Consider the following 18,541-nt stretch of genomic DNA (forward strand, 5'->3'; position numbering starts at 1 on the left):
TGTAGTTATATACCGGATAGCTGACAGATTACTGACAGCAGACATGGTTTCGACAGGCATGTTAAGAAGTTTTCTAACAAGTTTGCTCTGTTAAATTTGTTAAATAGAAGTTGAAAATATAAAGTGTATGCCTATCAAATTCTAGAATTAAATTTTCCAAAGAAATCTTCCGTCCAAAAAAAAAAATCGGAATATAGAAAACATGAGGTCTAGGTCGCTATTTCATGTCATCCAAACACAAATTTTGCTTTAATGCCATGTTGATGAGGGTATCGCTTTCAAAAGTGGCATTCCTTTCAGTATCTCTTAATGCTGTTCACAAAGAATTCCGTGGCAAGTAACTGTATACCTGGATTAAATTAATGTTAATCTTATTCTGTTAATATTCAAATATATCCTATCCCCTTGCCATACAACTTACAAAGCCTTGTAGATTCAACCCTTAGCCAGGGGCTCAACCCAGAGCATAGAAGATGCCAGTTACTCAAACCCAACAATTGTTAAATGAAACATTTGCTTTCGCCACCCTGTCCCCCACCTTCTCCTCGTCACGACAAAATCATTATCAAGTCCGGAAAATAATCATGAGCCGGTTGAGTGATGAGAATGCCTACAAGTGACAATCAAGTCGTCGACGACTACTACGATGGGCATGGATTATACTATCACAGTTGACACAGCATCTGTGTATTATTACTGTTCAAGCCCTTAACGAAAATGTCCTTGCTTTGCACCGTTCCAGTTGCTTGACAACAATCTCAATTTTCTGTTGTACAAATTGTCAACATTTCTCTTTTTCCTACAAACTGCCTGCCACCAGAACTCAACGATTTCTGGTCATTTAAGTGTGTGCATATCCTTGTAATAATTCGTCAGTCACTAGAGACATATCCTGTCAAGAGATGTTTTTTGCTTCTTTTACTGTCTTGTATTGTATTTGCCGTTGCCGGATCTGCTGCTGCCTACTTAATCCCATTTGGTTTAAAGATTTTTGCATCTCTCCCTCCTTATATACATAAGTGTTGTCATTGTTGCATAAGGAGGTCTTTTTTTCGTGGTGTTGAAAGTAGCTCTGTTTGATAATGGTTTCAAGAGAGTTGAATGGATTTTTTGGGAAAAGGAATTTTCTGCTCAGAGAATTTATCGCTAACTGGTGAAAAAATTTCCTATAGAATTTTTTTCTCTCTTTTAGAAAATTTCTCACCCATTGGTGAAAATTTTCCCTATTTCACCAGTGGAGATAAATTTTCCTATAGAAAATGTATGCGGAAAACTCACCAAATTTTCCTATAGAAAATGTATCACCAGTGGTAATAAGTTTTCCGTATAGAAAATTTATCACCAGTGGTGATAAGTTTCCCATAGAAAGTTTATCACAAGTGGTGAGAAGTTCTCCCATAGAAAATTTATCACCAGTGGTGATAGAAAATTTATCAACAGTGGTGATAAGTTTTCCCGTATAGAAAATTTATCACCAGTGGTGATAAGTTTTCCCGTATAGAAAATTTATCACCAGTGGTGATAAGTTTTCCCGTATAGAAAATTTCTCACCCAGTTGGTGAGAAGTTTTCCGTATAGAAAATGTCTCACCCATTGGTGAGAAGTTTTCCGTATAGAAAATGTCTCACCCATTGGTGAGAAGTTTTCCGTATAGAAAATGTCTCACCCATTGGTGAGAAGTTTTCCGTATAGAAAATGTCTCACCCATTGGTGAGAAGTTTTCCGTATGGAAAATGTCTCACCCATTGGTGAGAAGTTTTCCGTATAGAAAATGTCTCACCCATTGGTGAGAAGTTTTCCGTATAGAAAATGTCTCACCCATTGGTGAGAAGTTTTCCGTATAGAAAATGTCTCACCCATTGGTGAGAAGTTTTCCGTATAGAAAATGTCTCACCCATTGGTGAGAAGTTTTCCGTATAGAAAATGTCTCACCCATTGGTGAGAAGTTTTCCGTATGGAAAATGTCTCACCCATTGGTGAGAAGTTTTCCGTATAGAAAATGTCTCACCCATTGGTGAGAAGTTTTCCGTATAGAAAATGTCTCACCCATTGGTGAGAAGTATTCCGTATAGAAAATGTCTCACCCATTGGTGAGAAGTTTTCCGTATTGAAAAGTTCTCACCCATTGGCGAGAAGTTTTCCGTATAGAAAAGTTCTCACCCATTGGTGAGAAGTTTTCCGTATAGAAAAGTTCTCACCCATTGGTGAGAATTTTTCCGTATAGAAAATTTCTCACCCATTGGTGAGAATTTTTCCGTATAGAAAATTTATCACCCATTGGTGAGAAGTTTTCCGTATAGAAAATTTCTCACCCATTGGTGAGAAGTTTTCCGTATAGAAAATTTCTCACCCATTGGTGAGAAGTTTTCCCTATAGAAAATGTCTCACCCACTGGTGAGAAGTTTTCCCTATAGAAAATGTCTCACCCACTGGTGAGAAGTTTTCCCTATAGAAAATGTCTCACCCATTGGTGAGAAGTTTTCCGTATAGAAAATTTCTCACCAACGGTGATAGGTTTTCCGTATAGAAAACTTCTCACCTACGGTGATAGGTTTTCCGTATAGAAAACTTCTCACCAACGTGATAGGTTTTCCGTATAGAAAACTTCTCACCAGCGGTGATACATTTTCCTATAGAAAATTTATCACCAGCGGTGATACATTTTCCTATAGAAAATTTATCACCAGCGGTGATACATTTTCCTATAGAAAATTTATCACCAGCGGTGATACATTTTCCTATAGAAAATTTATCACCAGCGGTGATACATTTTCCTATAGAAAATTTATCACCAGCGGTGTTACATTTTCCTATAGAAAATTTATCACCAGCGGTGATACATTTTCCTATAGAAAATTTATCACCAGCGGTGTTACATTTTCCTATAGAAAATTTATCACCAGCGGTGATACATTTTCCTATAGAAAATTTATCACCAGCGGTGATACATTTTCCTATAGAAAATTTATCACCAGCGGTGATACATTTTCCTATAGAAAATTTATCACCAGCGGTGATACATTTTCCTATAGAAAATTTATCACCAGCGGTGATACATTTTCCTATAGAAAATTTATCACCAGCGGTGATACATTTTCCTATAGAAAATTTATCACCAGCGGTGATACATTTTCCTATAGAAAATTTATCACCAGCGGTGATACATTTTCCTATAGAAAATTTATCACCAGCGGTGATACATTTTCCTATAGAAAATTTATCACCAGCGGTGATACATTTTCCTATAGAAAATTTATCACCAGCGGTGATACATTTTCCCATAGAAAATTTATCACCAGCGGTGATACATTTTCCCATAGAAAATTTATCACCAGCGGTGATACATTTTCCTATAGAAAATTTATCACCAGCGGTGATACATTTTCCTATAGAAAATTTATCACCGGCGGTGATAAGCTTTGCTATAGAAAATTTATCACCGGCGGTGATAAGCTTTTCTATAGAAAATTGATCACCGGCTGTGATAAGCTTTTCTATAGAAAATTGATCACCGGCGGTGATAAGCTTTTCTATAGAAAATTTATCACCGGCGGTGATAACCTTTTCTATAGAAAATTTATCACCGGCGGTGATAACCTTTTCTATAGAAAATTTATCACCGGCGGTGATAACCTTTTCTATAGAAAATTTATCACCGGCGGTGATAAGCTTTTCTATAGAAAATTTATCACCGGCGGTGATAAGCTTTTCTATAGAAAATTTATCACCGGCGGTGATAAGCTTTTCTATAGAAAATTTATCACCGGCGGTGATAAGCTTTTCTATAGAAAATTTATAACCGGCGGTGATAAGCTTTTCTATAGAAAATTTATCACCGGCGGTGATAAGCTTTTCTATAGAAAATTTATCACCGGCGGTGATAAGCTTTTCTATAGAAAATTTATCACCGGCGGTGATAAGCTTTTCTATAGAAAATTTATCACCGGCGGTGATAAGCTTTTCTATAGAAAATTTATCACCGGCGGTGATAAGCTTTTCTATAGAAAATTTATCACCGGCGGTGATAAGAAAATTTTCTGTATAGAAAATTTCTCACCCATTGGTGAGAAGTTTTCCGTATAGAAAATTTCTCACCCATTGGTGAGAAGTTTTCCGTATAGAAAATTTCTCACCCATTGTTGAGAAGTTTTCCGTATAGAAAATTTCTCACCCATTGGTGAGAAGTTTTCCGTATAGAAAATTTCTCACCCATTGGTGAGAAGTTTTCCGTATAGAAAATTTCTCACCCATTGGTGAGAAATTTTCTGTATAGAAAATTTCTCACCCATTGGTGAGAAGTTATCCGCATAGAAAATTTCTCACCCATTGGTGAGAAGTTTTCCGCGTAGAAAATTTCTCACCCATTGGTGAGAAGTTTTCCGCATAGAAAATTTCTCACCCATTGGTGAGAAAAATTCCCCCAGAGAAAATTTATCGCCAATAGTAAGAAATTTCCTGAAACACTGTTCATCGCAATAACTTTCTTTATTTTTCAATTTTTAATCAAATTATAATAATTTACTTTGATATTAAAATTCTTAGTCTCTTGAGCTTCTGTGTGACCAGTTCATAGACCATGAGTCCATTATATCACCCCAATGATAATAAGTTCCACATTTAAATGTCTGTTTCTTTTTCATAGAAAAAATGCATCTAATTAGTGTGTAAATGACAATGGGTGCATTTGTCAGACTGTCACATAATCAAACTGGCAGAAGAAGCCGAGCAACCAAAAACAATAAAGCAAAACGAAGATGGCAAAAAAAAACGACAACAAACCCAAAACAGACAAGGCAACAAATGTCAACATCAAAGTGAATTTAGGTTTTCTATTTTATTTCATCTTTTTTTCACCCAGTCTTTCATTTTTGTTTTTTTTTTTTTTTTTTTTTTCATTTTTGAGTTATGAATATTCCCATTCAAAATGAAATTTATTCATAGTCCTAAGCATTTATGGTTTGTCTCTGAGCATAGAGACTGAATGTAAGACTATCATCAGTGATATATGTCGACATGTTGAAAAGGCAAAAAAAAAAAAAAAAATGAAAGATAGAAAAAATGTTTACACTTTGATCTGAATATGAAAGGGCACTCACATCCACCAGAATTTTTATGACTAATGGTGACGGCTGAAAGTGGTGGTGAAATGTGCAAAAATATGACTGACTGACTGACTGACTGACTGACTGACTAAAATATGTTGAAGGCTTGTTTTGGCTTTAATGGTAACACTTCTTAATTGTGTGTAACACTGCAATATGAGGAAGGGTAAAGAGAGAGAAAGAGAGTGGATTTCTGAGCAACTGAAATGTGTCTCATCCGAAAACATAATTACCCCTCAGCCATATGGCTACAGAGGGTATATATCATTTGATACGCCCAAAAATTTTCTCATCGAAATAGCGGTTTTAGATCCTAGGTCTCTTTGGACTAAATCCGTTTCAGGACATTTGGAGTCGATCTAGCGATGTTCGTCCCTCTGTCTGTCTGGCTGGAACCAGAAAGGGTCAAAGTTTTAAATAATAATAACTCTTATAAAATGTGATGTAAGAGTCTAATTGTCTTCAAATTTCGCACATAACAATATTTTTTTTAATAACCGAAGGTCTGGTGCGGGGAATATATCAGTCCAATCCTTCTGGTACCTCCTCCACAAAGGAGGAATATATCAGACAAAATTTCGAATATTCATGAAGCTCATGAAACACGGATCTAACATCCTGCTTCATTCAAACTTGGCACATCTCGATATTTCCATCAAATCAAGATCTGTTATAAAAACGGTAGAGATCGGACCATTCCTTCTGGTACCTCCCCCACAAATTGTCAACATTTTGAATAAACAAAACTATCTTAAAATTCGAAATAAGGATCCGGCTCTCTTCAAATTAAACACATCACAATATTTTTAATAATTCATGGTTTGGTGTGAAAATGGTAGACGTCAGACCATTGCTTCTGATACCTTCCCCACAAAGGATCAACATTTTAAATATTCATGATGCTCATGAAACACGAAATTAACATCCGATTCCATTCAGACAAATGGTCAACATTTTGAGTAACAAAAGCGATCATAAATCCGAAATAAGCTTCCGATTCTCTTCAAATTACACAAATCACAATATTTTTAATAGCCAAAGGTTTAGTGTGAGAATGGAATATATCGGTCTACTTCTTCGGGTACCTTCCCCACAAAGTGTTAAAATTGTGAGAAGGCTTGAAGCTCATGAAACACGAAATTAACTTCCGATTCCATTCAGTCTTGGTAAATCTCAAAATTTCCATCAAAGAAGGTAGAGATCGTTACCGTGATGCTGGTAGCGTAGGCTGGCGTCAAGGGAGTGGACGGAAGAAAACAGCAGAAATGGTTTGAAAAATAAAAAAGCGACTTGATCGAAACCCGCGTCGCAGTGACGGAAAAATGACTCGTAAGCTGAACATAGCGCAATATTCCATTCGGCAAATATTGAAAAATGAGCTCAAGGTAAAGCCATTGAAATTCCAAAAAGTGCAAGAATTTACACCGCAGTAGAAAGAAAATAGGCTCAAAAGAGCTAAAGAGTTGCTTCGCTTGGCCGAAAGTGTTGAACTGCCGAATTTGGTTTTCGTCGATGAGAAAACATTCATTGTCCAGCAGTTTGTAAACAAACAAAATGATCGTGTTTACTTGCCAGCTTAAAATGTGCACCTTCGGTTGGCCACCAGAATTCAAACGCCGCCCATGGTGATGGTGTGCGCCGCCGATGGTCGCTCTCCGCTCGTATTAATCGACTGTGGCATTAGAATAAATGCCGAATATTATCGCGAAAGTATTCTGGAGGGTGAATTAAAGCCTTGGGCACGCAAACATTTTGGCCGCAGACCTTGGACATTCCAATAGGACTCAGCATCATCGCACTCAGCACGCGCCACCAAAGAATGGTTACAAAATGAGTTTCCTGGCTTCATTTCCAGCGGACAATGGCCACCAAAATCTCCGGATACCAATCATTTTGGTCTATTGTGCCTGGAGTATTTTGGAAAGCAAGGTTGGCACTAAAAAATATCAAAGTGGAGATCACCTCAAGAAAGGGCTTCGCCGGGAATGAGCCAAAATACCGCAGAGCAACATTCGGCCAGCGTGTGACGTGTGTTGAAAAATGTAGCTAAAATCAGAAAAGTACGGAATATAGGAAGCTATACGAGACCGTGGATCTGTACACGCAATTTTCGGCCATAAGAAGTAGTACCCATTGTAAACTCCAAATTTGAAATTAGTCTGCAGTAGTAAGTGAAGCGTGGAGCTATAAACATCAAATACCGAATTCTAGGGGTTTTCTAGAGACTACACCTAAACGTGGATCTTGTATATGGAAAGTTCTTCGAATGGATGTTTCCTACATATAGGGAAAACAAATTGCCAATTTTAAGCAGATTCTGCTCAAAAATATGTCTCTCCAACAGGAAAAGCACCTTACATCTGGCTGTACAGTATAAAGGGGGCCTACATCAGAATGTGTATCTTTGTGGCCCATTTTCAGAATCACAAATTCTACAGATCTAACTACCTCATCTCAATCGGAAGCTAGAGTGATTCCCACAGACGGACAGACAGACTTACGGACGGACATGACAGAATCGGCATAGAATCTTATGCTGATCAAAAATGTACTTTTGTTTATTTTGAGATATTAGAAGCGGAATGACAAGCTTAATATCCCCTCCATAACATATATGGTGGAGGATACGGCTGTAGCAACTGTCAATTGTCAATATTTTTATACCCTACACCACATAGTGGTAGGATGGAGAAGGAAGCGAGATAGACTCATAGTTACTTTTGAGAATCTTCTTAGAATCACTTTCTGAATCAATTTATGCTTATCAGACCGTCCGTCTGTCTATTATTAACCGACTGAGATGAAATTTTCCAAACAATATTTGTTTGGCACAAGGACGAAACCTATTGATTACAATCGGCTCAAATATAGATATAGCTCGCTTCATTGGCCGTTTGAAGTCCAGAATTGGTGCCAAAGGTGACCAATCTCAACAAATCTAAACTTATTCTAAAATTTGATGCTATTTCCGAATTTTTTTTGTTTTCATTCTATAAAATTTAAAAAAAAGTGTAAAAAGTATGGCGTTTGTCTTTGTTGCAGATTTTTTTTCACTCATTTGTTTATCTCTTTATACCCTACACCACAAAGTGGTTAGGCTATTATGTCTTTGTGCATTTGTTTGTAACAGGCAAAAGAAAACGATATAGACCCACAGTTCCTTTTGATGATCTGCATAGAATCACATTCTGAGTCGATTTATGCATGTCCGCACGTCTGTCCGTCCGTCTGTCCATGTATTTTTGTAAACAAAGTACAGTTCGCATTTATTTCCCGATCCAGATGAAATTTTGCACAAATCATTTGTTTGACCCAAGGACGAACCCTATTGAAATTGGAGATAATCGGTAAAAATTTAAATATAGCTCCCATATATATTTTCGTCCGATTTGCCTTTTATTGTGCACCAAACGTGTAATAGCAGCCCGAATAGTATGGAATTTTGCACATACAACCAAATTAGGCCTGAAAATAAGTATGCCAAATTTGATCGAAATCGTTTCAGATATAGCTATAGCTCCCATATATATTGTTCATCCGATTTGTTATTTTAGTCCTCCGCAGCCGTAATATGCACTCTGTAACAACAATTTTTGTGGAAATTTATCAAATACGGCTCAGAAATACCTTTGCTAAATTTTATCGAGATCGGTTCGGATTTGGATATATCTCCCATATACAACTTCGTCCGATTTACCTTTTATCGTGCACCAAACGTCTAATATTTGCCCAATCGGTTCAGATATAGCTATGGCTCCCATATATACTGTTCCTCCGATTTGTTATATTTTTTACCCACAGCCGAAATATGCACTCCGTAACAACGATATTCGGGGAAATATATCAAGTACAGCTTAGAAATATCTTTGCGAAATTTTATGAAGATCGGTTCAGATTTAGATATAGCTCCCATATATATCTTTATCTGATTTCAAATTAATTTTGCACCAAATGGGCAATACAAATCCGCATTTAAAGATACAAATGCTTTGGCATATTTAGTCCTCTGAACTTTAAATAATAATTATAATCGTAGCGTGTATGATTGAACTCTCCCAAAAAAAATTTAATTGGAGCTCTACTAAATTAGCAAAGTAGTGTAGGGTATCATAAAGTCGGCCCCGCCCGACTTTAGGACTTTCTTCACTGGTTTTAACTTGTTTTTATATCCTTCTAAGTTCTTTTCTTGGCAACAATGTAGCCATTTAATAACACTTTTAATCAAAGCCTTTAATTATTGAAATATTTGGGTATTTTTGCAGCTGAACACACACAGGGCACAAGTGGCTCCTCTTAATACTGCATATGGTTTGCTTATATTCTAAATAAATTCTACTTGATTAATTCCGATAAATTCAAACAGCCCATACAATTTTCGATTTAAATAAGACTTATAAAGTACACACATTTGTTGTCAATTAGGTATTATATCCTTCAATTTTTGAATTGTCCTTCAGAGGTAAAAATGATGGATTGATATATCATATTAGTTAGCATTTTGATAAGGCTATGTATGTATGCAACCAGCATTTAAGTAATCAATTAACTGTAAGTAAAATGTCAATAAAATTAAGATTTTCAAGTGATTTTCAAGTCTTCTCAGAGACACAGAGAGGGAGAGAGATATCTGATAAAGCCACATTAAATAAATGTAATACCAATAAAATGTCCTTTGTATTAAAGACAAGGCTAGACAATGTTTTCATGGGTGATTGTGCACACAAAGAAGCCCAACAACCGCCAGCATAAAATCCTGCAATTAAATGCTATAATATATGCCTTTTTCTTCTCGTTAGGAAAAATCGAACCCTGTTTTTATGTACTGTACAAACACCCGTCCAAATGTATTGGCAATTGGATAACCTTGAAATCACCAACATACTCTACCTCTTTGTTTAAATACGTTGCTCTTTAAGGCCGCCTTTTATTGTATCTCCTCTCAGAACTTTGTTAACATTGTTGAATGAGCCTATTGCTAATTTTTGCGAACTTTGCTTTGAGTACAATTTTTTATTGACCTCCCGCTATGTTCATAGCTTTGTACGTCTTTTGTTGTTGTTTTCTTACTAAGCCGTTCGTAATAGCCTTGAAAAAAATGAGTGGAAAATATTTTCTTTTAACTATTTTCAATACAAAACGATTTAACTCAATTCATTGTCAATGCTGAAACGCTTAAAAACAAAGAAGTTCACTTTCGGCAACATGGTAACCCAGGAAAAAATCGTATTACTAATTATAATGAGGATACATAGGTTCAATTAAAAGATTGATAATTGGAGGTACTTAAATCATTTTCATAAAAAATAATAAAAATAAAAAAAAAAAAACAAGTAAAAGCACAATAATTTCAGCCGGTTCGAACTTTGAATACCCTCCTTTAAATATAACGATATTGAAAATCTTCCAAAAAAAAAAAAAAAAAAAAAAAAAAAAATCCATTAACAATTCTGTAAAAATCTTAAGAATTCAGATGCAAAGAGTTACCGTTATATTAGGGTCCGTACGAAAACGTGGATGTGCACAGGCAATTTTTGTCATAGCCAGCATCGTATTCAAATATAAAACTTGAAACAATTCCGGTTAATAATGTAGCTAAAATCATCAAAATACCGAATATAGCGAAGTACCTATAAATGGGAGCCATACGAAGACCTGGACCTGCATAGGCAATTTTCGGTCACAGGTTGTAGTACCTATTACGAAGAGCAAGTACGAAATTTGAAACCATTGCGGTGAATAATATCAGTGAAATCAGCAAAATACCGAAAGCACAGTTATATTGAGGCTATATGAAGACTGGACCTGCATAGCCTGTCACAGGCTGTAGTACCTTTTAGGAACTTCAAATACGAAATTTGAAGCAATTCCGGTGAAAAATGTCGCTAAAATCATCAAAATACCGAAAATAGAGGAGGTTCACTTATATGGGGCGATATCTAAAAGTGGACCTATATAGCTCATTTTCAATACCAAAAGTTCTGCATAACAAACACACATCTGCGTAAAATTTTATCAACCTACTTCAATTCGATCGGAAGCTAGAGTGATTTCCATAGACGAACAGACGGACGCACGGACGTACAGACAGACAACTAATGTTTGGGAGGTATGTCCTCCTGTTAATTTCTACTAAAAATCCATCAAAATACCTTTTATGTGAACCTATATATTACGCTTTTTAGGCACAATGAACGTGGACTTAGATAAAGATATATATGGAGGCTATAACCAAATCTGAACCGATCTCTAAAAAATTAGCAAAGATATTTCTATGCTGTATCTGATAGCTGGGCCATGTTAAATATCGTTGTTGTAAGGATCATTTTACTGGTGTAAGGGATTTAAATACAAAATCGGATGAAACATATATATCGGACAATTAGCTATATCTGAATCGATTTTTACCAAATTTGATAAGCCTTTTTCCACGCAAAATTCGTTCTTATGTACCAAAATCCATTCAATTCGTACATATATTAACTATTCTGTGAACAATAAACTTGAAATATTGGCCCAATATATATCCTTATCCTATTTCAAGTTCATTGTGCACAAAATTGTTAATATATGTCCGAATTGAATGGATTTTCGACATCTGAACTGATTTTCACCAAAAGCTCAATTTGATCATATGTGACGAATTTAATCCTATTTGGACAAATATAACACACTTTCTGCACAATAAAAGGCAAATCGGATAAAAGTATATATGGGAGCTATATCAACATTTTCACCAATCAATAAGGTTCGTCCTTGGTCCAAACAAATGAATTGTACAAAAGTCTATCTCGTTCGGACAACAACTGCGATGTGCACATTGTTTACAAAAATACATGGACAGACGGATGGCCGGACGTGCATAAATTGACTCATATATAGATCATCAAAAGGAACTATTGGTCTATCTCGCTTCGTTCTCAAAGACGTAATACCCTGGTGTAGGGTATTATATATCTTAGTCGATTGTAGGAACTATCAATATTTGCTTACCAGATTGACAAGATTTTTCATGCGAATTGGTCGGATTTTCCGTAATGAAAATTTTCAACTTTATATGTTCCAATATGTTGGCCTATGTTTTAAAGGTTTACATGGTACAACAACAGATGGTGGAATAAATATGCCTCTTAAATATATATTTTTTTTTTATTTTTCCAAAACATATACAAATTTTATGTTTGTGTAGGTTTTGTTTTGAATTATAAACAAAACAAATTGCAATTTTTTTCAAATTCACAAAAAAATATATATTTCCGACGTATTTATATTTCCGGCAATTATGCAATTTTAAGGTAAGACAATATTTCCCCCCTGTCCCATTCCCACTGACTTGTAATGCTCGACTTGTTTACAATGACATTTTATCTTTGAGATTGCCACCCTAATATGCTTTTTTATTGTGAATCAAAAAATAATTTATGTTCTACATGTTTTAGATGTCAATTTTATTTAACATAAATAAATCATATGTTTTTAATGTTACCTCCCATGAGGCTTGCCAACCGGGTCATCAATTTAGTTGCAAACGCAGGCTGATTTCGCTAAGAAACCCAAATGACAAAGATTTTGTTACATCACAAGAAAAATTGGTTGTTGATGGGGCTATGAGTAAATCAGCCTAATTTCGAAGACATTATGAAATATCTAGAATATGCATTTAACAAAGGTCGTGATTAATAGGGAATATTTCTTATGAGAACTTTTGCAAGATCAACTACACTATACAAAAATTTAAATATAAAAAAAATTTTCATTATACGATTTTATGTTGATATCATCATTCTGGTTGGGAGCACTTAAAAGCCTCTACTGGACTTTACTGGGCTGGATAGTAAAGTGAAAAAGTCCGATTAAAAGATTCATTGAACTAGTTCTTTTGTACAACTTTACACATTTTCTATTCATCTCAATAATGACTAGTTCAAATCTAGTTAGCTGAACTAAGATCGGGTTTCAAATGTTTACGAATCTTTTCCAGCATTTTATTCTGTCATAAGGCGATGTCGTCATCCGTTGTACGTTATGCCGCAGGAATTGCATTTTGCATCGAGTTGTTTTTTTATACCTTCAGCTATATGGCTACAGAGGGTATATATAATTTGATACGGTCGAAACACGCGGTTCCCTTTCCATATCCGTTTCAGGACATTTGTAGTCTATCTAGAGATGTCCGTCCGTCTACCTGGGTGGTCCGTCCGATAACTCTCGGAGGGAGAGTGCGATACTGTCCAAACTTAGTGCATTGTAATATTATTATCAAACATAGATCGATGAGTAAAATCAATCCTCTCTTCTGGAACCTCCCCAGCGAAAGGTCAAAATTTCGTAGAATATAATTTACCATAAAGAACAAAAAAGGAACATTCGATTTTGCAAATTCTAATATTTTTGAATTAGTGCTAGTTCAGGTGAGAAAATGGACAGTATCGGTCCATTCAATCATGTTTCTTCCCCACAAAGGCCCAATTTTTGAATAATTATGAGACTTATAATGTCTTCTTCAAAATGTCTTCAAATTTCGCCCATCTCAATATTCCTACCAACACAAGCTCTTGTGTGAAGACGAAGTATTGTAGCCAACTCGTTATGGTACCTCCCCCACAGAGGGTCAAAATTTTGAATAATTATGTCTCTCATAAAATGCAAATCAAACAGCCGATTTATTCTAAACTTCACACATTCCCAAAAATTCCTCGGGTCCCTGAGGAGTCTTTTTATTAGTGCTAGGTTAGGTGCGAGAATGGACAATATCGGTCCACTCTACCATGTTTCCGATTCATTCTTAACTTTGCACATTTCCATATTTTTAATAACACAAGATCTGATGTGAAGAAGGTAGAAATCGGCCCACTCCTTCTTGTACCTACCCCACAATGGGTCAAAATTTTAAATAACAATGAAGATCATTAAAAGGGGAACGAGCACCCGATTATTTTCAAACTTGACACATCCCAATAGTTATATCGAGGCAAAATCTAAGGTGAATAAGTGACTTCCTTGGGTACCTTGCACCCAAAGGATCAAATTTCTGAGCCAAGTTTGAGCAAGATCTTTAATTTGAATTTGCACATTTAAATATTTTTATACCCTTCAACATAGTATGGAGGGTATATTAAGTTTGTCATTCCGTTTGTAACACCTCGAAATAGACATTTTAGACCCCACAAAGTATATATATTCTTGATCAGCATACAGTTCTATGTCGATTTAGCAATGTCCGTCCGTCTGTGGAAATCACTATAGCTTCCGAACGAAGTGAAGTAAGTTGATAAAAATTAACTTAAATGTGTGTTATATCTGCAGGACTTTTGGTATTGATAATGGGCCATGTACGTCCACGTCTGCGTATAGCCCCCATATAAGGTACCTCCCGATATTCGGTATTTCGATGTTTTTAGCGGCATTAGCCACCAGAATTGTTTCAAATTTGGTATTTGAAGTTCATAATGGATACTACAGCCTAATACAGAAAATTGTCTGTGCAGGTCCACGTTTTCGTATAGGCCTCATATAACAGTATCTCCCAATATGCGACATTTTGATGATTTTAGCGACACTATTCACCAATTTTTTTAAGTTTCGCATTTGAATATTGTAATGGCTTATGACAAAAGTTACCCATGCAGGTCGTCCTATAGATCCTAATATAACAGTTACATTCGGTAATTTTAAGGTTTTAAAAGAATTTTAATGGTGGAGGGTATTCAAAGTTCGGCCCGTCCGAACTTACGGCTTTTTTACTTGTTTACTCATTATAAAGTTAGTCTAAAAAAATCAGATCGATTAGTTGTATAGTAGCATATTTGTCACACCTTCCCATACATGTGGGTCCACTGTGCACTGTTATGAACTTTAATTGGTGTTTAATCTTTAACTAACCAACTAATCTTTAATTACATTTTACCTTATCTTCACATTTTGTTTAAATTCTCTTTTCTATTGCGATAAATAAAAGTATCTGTTCAAATGAACAAAAAATCTGTATTTTTTATCCAAAATACTTTTCAATAAACTTTTTTTTTTGTAAAATAAAGAGGGGGTAAAATCTATCGCCGAATCAAGAAATACGTCCCAAAATTGTTCCTCGACAGTTAAAGGTTAACGTCGATATTCGGAAGACTCTTCATATTCTCTTTTTTGGCGGCGAGGAGATTTGAGTTAAGAACCTTCGAGGGTATGTAGTTGTAATTTTTTGATACTGGTAATGGAAAGGGTATTTGATTATCATTCCTACTAATATTAAACGTGTCACATGCTCAATATGCCACCATACCTCCAACATCTTCGTGGCCACCCATTACTCTCAGTAAAATTTCCAAATATTACTAGTGCATTTTCTTAAATTCTTCATTTTTATTTTTTTCTCCCTTTTATATTTTCTCACATTTATTGTAGAATTTTGCCGTTTTGTTTTTCATTTTTCTCGTGGACAATAAAGTCCATATTATTACTTAACAACGACAACAACAACAACAACAACAAAAAAAACATTTTGTCATAGCAATAACCTATTATATCCAATAATCATGTCCATAATGCACTTATTGCAGTCCATTGTGGGTTAGTGAGCGTGGCCATAGTATAGGGAATTTGAAATTGTGTCACTTCCCGTTCAGAGCACACTCACACACATACACATCTCTCTTGTACACAATTCCCATTTAGACATACAAACATACATTCATACATTTACTATAGAAAGAGATGTTGTTTGGGCAACAGCTACAGCTCCAACTATAGAGAATTATTGATCAATTCCTTTATGTAAGCGGCTTGACGAACTGTGTGTATGTGTGTGTGGTAATGGCATGGCACAATAATGTGTACAGTAAAAGAACAAAATGTATATATGTCTGTGTATTTTACCCTTTTTTATAACTAGAAAGGCCATAGACCATAAGGAAATAAACTTGTACACCCACACACCTAGATAAATACTTATGTCACTACATATATATGTAGTTTCGTTATAAACTACTCATGGTGGTAAAATTTCTTGGTCCTGCCATTCGAAATTGTTTTCCTTTTTAAAAATATTGTTATATATGTAAGTTCGAGTGTATATCAATTTTATATATACCAAATAAATAATATTTGTCATATTTTTTATTGTTTATTATGTAATGATAAAATATATAATCAAGGGACAGGGTATATAATAGAGCTTGTATGCGGCTGTGGTTATTGTGTGGAGAACACTGAGAATTGCTTGACATTTTCGAAAGGGTGATTTCAGCTATTTTTAGAATTAAATAACAGTTTTATAAGCACAGCATTTTGTTAACAGTAATTTGTGGTATTATTTGGATCTTATCTTGAAATATAAGTAAAATGTCTAAAAATATTTGTTTCAGGTCCCTGAGGAGTGATTTTCGTATAGAAAAAAATCCTCAGGTCCCTGAGTAGTATTTTTCGTATAGAAAAAAATCCTCAGGTCCCTGAGTAGTATTTTTCGTATAGAAAAAAAATCCTCAGGTCCCTGAGGAGTATTTTTCGTATAGAAAAAAACACTCAGGTCCCTGAGGAGTATTTTTCGTATAGAAAAAAATCCTCAGGTCCCTTAGGAGTATTTTTCGTATAGAAAAAAAAATTCTCAGGTCCCTGAGGAGTGTTTTTCGTATAGCAAAAAAATTCCTCAGGTCCCTGAGGAGTGTTTTTTCGTATAGCAAAAAAATTCCTCAGGTCCCTGAGGAGTGTTTTTTCGTATAGAAAAAATCTCCTCAGGTCCCTGAGGAGTGTTTTTTCATATAGCAAAAAAATTCCTCAGGTCCCTGAGGAGTGTTTTTTCGTATAGCAAAAAAATTCCTCAGGTCCCTGAGGAGTGTTTTTTCGTATAGAAAAAATCTCCTCAGGTCCCTGAGGAGTGTTTTTCGTATAGAAAAAATCTCCTCAGGTCCCTGAGGAGTGTTTTTCGTATAGAAAAAATTCCTCAGGTCCCTGAGGAGTGTTTTTCGTATAGAAAAAAATTCCTCAGGTCCCTGAGGAGTGTTTTTCGTATAGAAAAAAATTCCTCAGGTCCCTGAGGAGTGTTTTTCGTATAGAAAAAAATTCCTCAGGTCCCTGAGGAGTCTTTTTCCTATAGAAAAAAAATTCCTCAGGTCCCTGAGGAGAGTTTTTCCTATAGAAAAAAATTCCTCAGGTCCCTGAGGAGTGCTTTTTCGTATAGAAAAAAATTCCTCAGGTCCCTGAGGAGTGTTTTTCGTATAGAAAAAAATTCCTCAGGTCCCTGAGGAGTGTTTTTCGTATAGAAAAAAATTCCTCAGGTCCCTGAGGAGTGTTTTTCGTATAGAAAAAAATTCCTCAGGTCCCTGAGGAGTGTTTTTTCGTATGGAAAAAATCTCCTCAGGTCCCTGAGGAGTGTTTTTACGTATAGAAAAAATCTCCTCAGGTCCCTGAGGAGTGTTTTTTCGTATAGAAAAAAATTCCTGAGGAGTGTTTTTCGTATAGAAAAAAATTCCTCAAGTCCCTGAGGACTGTTTTTCGTATAGAAAAAATTCCTCATATCCCTGAACAATGTTTTTCGTATAGAAAAAATCTCCTTAGGTTGCTATTTCCGACATTTTTTGCTTCTATTCAATAAAATTTTAAAAAGGTAAAAATTATGGCGTTTGACTTTGTTGCAGTTTTTTTTTATCTCACCCTATATATTCTTGATCAGCGTAGTATTCTAAGATGATTTAGCCATGGTCGTTGTTGTAATCTCGCTGGAGTCAAAACGAATTAAGATATGAAGCTAAAATTTCGCACAGATCAGTTCTTTATGTGCAGGAAGGTCAAGTTCGAAGATGGACTATATGGGTCCACGATATCGTATGACACCATATAACTGTACCCCCGATATTCGGTATGTTGATGATTTCAGTAAAATTTTTTTCAGTAAAATTGTCTGAAAATCTACACAAGGAGTTCTTTCCGAATACTTCACTCCCTGGAAGAAATAATTGCGAAAAATTATGGCGTTTGACTTTTTTACAGTTTTTATACCCTCCACCATACTATGGAGGGTATATTAACTTTAACTTTGTAACTCCTCGAAATACTCATGTCAGACCCAACAAAGTGTATATATTCTTGATCAGCGTAAAATTCTAAGTCGATTTGGCGATGTCCGTCTGTCTGTGTGTCCATCTGACTGTTGCAATCACGCTATCTTTCGAACGAATTGAGATAGGAGGCTAAAATTTTGCACACATGTTTATTTTTCCAGTAGGCAGGATAAGTTCGTAAATGGGACATGTAGGTCCATGTTTTCATATAGCCGCAATATATCGGTACCTCCCAATATTCGGTATTTTGATGATATTAGCGTCATTATTCACCGGATTTGTTTCAAATTACGTTTAGAGTCCGTAATGGGAGCCACTGTCTGTGACAGAAAATTATCTTATTTAAATTTGTAACAGAATTTTTTGAGGATTTTATTTTTTGAAAATTTCCAA

General features: G+C 35.5%; 1 protein-coding gene across 18 annotated transcripts in view; it reads right to left on the reverse strand.

The window, feature by feature from the left end:
* Positions 1-18,541, reverse strand: part of LOC101899720 (small conductance calcium-activated potassium channel protein) — a 725,164-nt gene that overhangs the window by 257,733 nt on the left and 448,890 nt on the right. The window lies entirely within an intron of this gene.

This window comes from Musca domestica, unplaced genomic scaffold (genome assembly GCF_030504385.1).
Source record: "Musca domestica strain aabys unplaced genomic scaffold, Musca_domestica.polishedcontigs.V.1.1 14, whole genome shotgun sequence".
Lineage (NCBI taxonomy): Eukaryota > Metazoa > Arthropoda > Insecta > Diptera > Muscidae > Musca > Musca domestica.